Source organism: Pleurodeles waltl, chromosome 6 (assembly GCF_031143425.1).
Source record: "Pleurodeles waltl isolate 20211129_DDA chromosome 6, aPleWal1.hap1.20221129, whole genome shotgun sequence".
NCBI classification, from domain to species: Eukaryota; Metazoa; Chordata; class Amphibia; order Caudata; family Salamandridae; genus Pleurodeles; species Pleurodeles waltl.
In genome coordinates this window covers 734,639,947-734,642,906 of record NC_090445.1, presented here as the reverse complement: position 1 = coordinate 734,642,906, position 2,960 = coordinate 734,639,947, and positions in this window count along the sequence as shown.

The following is a 2,960-nucleotide window of genomic DNA, read 5'->3' as shown; positions in this document are numbered from 1 at the left end:
TCTCAGGGATAGCAAAGACTTCTTCCTGCCAGCACCTGGAGTCTCTGGAGAGACCCCTACTCTGCTCTGTGGTGCCCTTCCAGTTCATGGGACCCTGAAAGGAGAGGCTGGCAGCCTAAGGACAAAAATACACGCACCGAGCGCCGTGCGGAGAAAAGATCGACGCGAATCCGATCGCGGCTGAGAAAACGACGCGACGCCGGCTCCGCAGCTGAGAAACGACGCCGCAGGAAACGCGACCGGAGAATCGACGCCCGGAGCAGGAGAAACGACGCGCAGCATCGCTGACGAAGGCTGAGAGATCGCAACCTGCGCCGCGGGACTTTCGGACCGTCGCGTGGCTGGCTTTTTCGACGCGCATCGCCGTGCCGAGCTGTTTTCGACGCATATAACCGTGCAGGGTTATTTTCGACGCACACCGCCCGTGCGGGGTTATTTTTGACGCAAACCAGGTACATTTACACGCTAGCAGCGCTAGTGTGTTGTTACAACTACCTAAAGACTCTTTTTATTTTAAACCTTTAAAAAAATCATAACTTGACTTGTGTATGTTGGATTTTTGTCGTTTTGGTCTTGTTTTGTCTAGATAAATATTTCCTATTTTTCTAAACTGGTGTTGTGTCATTTTGTAGTGTTTTCATTAAGTTACTGTGTGTGTTGGTACAAATACTTTACGCCCAGCACTCTGAGGTTAAGCCTACTGCTCTGCCAAGCTACCAAGGGGGTAAGCAGGGGTTAGCTGAGGGTGATTCTCTTTTATCCTAACTAGAGTGAGGGTCCTTGCTTGAACAGGGGGTAACCTGACTGTCAACCAAAGACCCCATTTCTAACATTGGTGACCAGCGGTCGGGATTTGGACTTGTATTTGTACTTGACATACAGTAATTAAGTGTACACTACTGTTTTGATCTCAGACCACTACGTGACCACATACTACTTGTCTTGTGATTCTGCTTTTTGTTCTCTGATGTCCTCCTGGAAGTATTGATAATATTTTTGGACTTTGGTTTTTGGTTGTGAAGCCTTTGCAGAATGGAAGTCAATTTCTGGCACCTATTTATGTATAAAAAGTGGCAGCTTAAAGCATTTTGCATGGAAAGGGGACTGGCTGTGAACAGGAAATCCAGAAGGGAGGATCTTGAGTCAGCCCTGTTTCAGTATGAATTGAAACGTTGTCAGGCAACACCACCAAATGAGTCTGAGGAGGATGACTACTCCGAAGAGGAGGAAACAGAAAGAGATGAGTGGCTCCTAGCTCGAATCCGGAGTCTGGAAGAGCTAGATGCAGAGCTTGAGAGGGCTGAGGAGGAGAGAGCCTTAGTCCTGGAAAAAGAAAGGATTGCAGCTCAAGAGCTGAGCTGTGAAGAGCTGAAGCTGGAGGCCATGAGGGCTGAGTCCAGTTCAGATGGTGGCAGCAAAAATCTTGTATCCAGTACTGCTGAAGAAGTGCACATGCCCAGAGATGTGGTGCCCTACTTGAAGGAGGGAGTTAACACACGCCAGGAGGTTCAGGGGTATGAGGTAGCTCCAGTGATGCACAGGGTCCCTGAGGTGGATTGGGGAACTGGCATGGGGAGTCATATTCCTACTGGTGGGAGGGACACTCTACTGACTCTAGGTGAGAGTGACAGGGAGAGGGGTTCCCCCCAAGTAGAAGTCCTGGTTATGGAGTGTGAAAACATCCCAGAAGAGTGTGGGTTGAGTGTCAGGGACAGTCAGGTACTGTCTCACCAGTCTCAGGAGGGTGATGTGGGGTGCTTTGTCAAAGCAGAGTCACTGGATGGTTGGGTGAAGGGTACTTTGGTTAATTCATGTGAGGGGCTGAGTGATGTAATTGCTGGAGAGCATATGTCTAGTCCTTATTTTCCAGAGCTATGCCAACACCAGGTGGAGTGTGAGTTCTCTGACCCCAGGGAGCTTACAATGGAGGCAGACTTCTGGGTGAGTACCAGAGAGTCTGAAGAGGCATTTGGGGGTGCTCCTGAGAGGAGTGGTCTAGGTAGTTCCCAACCAGGTGAGGTAGGGAAGGATTGTAGTGTCCCAGGTAGGTCCCAGTGTAGTGGGATGGGTGAGGGACCCCATGTCCAGTCTCAGAGGAGAGGGAATGGGGATGGGTTGAGGCCCAAGGTGCCCGAGATCCGGTCCCAGGTCCTGGAGGGTTCCCTGCGGGAACCCCAGGAGGGGAGCCTAGCCTGTACCATAGGGCCATCTGTTGAGGGAGACCCCACAGTGTCAGGAGAACTTGGGGGGGCGGCTGTAGCCAGCGTCCCACCAGTTCTGGTGTCTGGCAGTACCACTCCTAGTGAGGGGTTGCAGAAGTCCAGACAGAGGGCTGAGATGGGGTTGCGGACCCCAGTGGAGAACCTGGAGGGTCAGGGGTCAGCTCTGAGTGCAGAGCCCCCCAGGAATGACCTTGGTGAGACCATTTCTGGGCTGGGGGGAATCCAGACTCTGTCAGATGGGCAGAGGTCAGGAGACCTGCGCCAGCCAGACTCTTGTATGGCCCTTGGGGAAAGTGTTTCCCTTGTGGGGGGTAGGTGTGCCCCCCAGGAAGTCCTGGTGCGCCAGGCAATGATTCAACCGCAGGATGGTGACTCTGGGTTGGATGATCAGGTTCAGGGGGTAAACTCTGACCTGATGGGGAGTACGTGTGCTCCCAAGGAAGTCCTGGTGCGCCAGGCAATGGTTCAACCGCAGGGTGGTGACTCTGGGTTGAATGATCAGGTTCAGGGGGTAAACTCTGACCTGATGGGGGGGTAAATGTGCTCCCCAGGAAGTCCTGGTGTGCCAGGCAGTGGTTCAACCGCAGGGTGGTGACCCTGGGTTGGATGACCAGGTTCAGAGGGTAAACTCTGACCTGGTAGGGGGTAGGTATGCCCCCCAGGAAGTCCTGGGTTGCCAGGCAGTGATCCAGTCTGTGGGTACAGACCCTGGATTGGGAGGCCAGGTTAAGGGTGTCC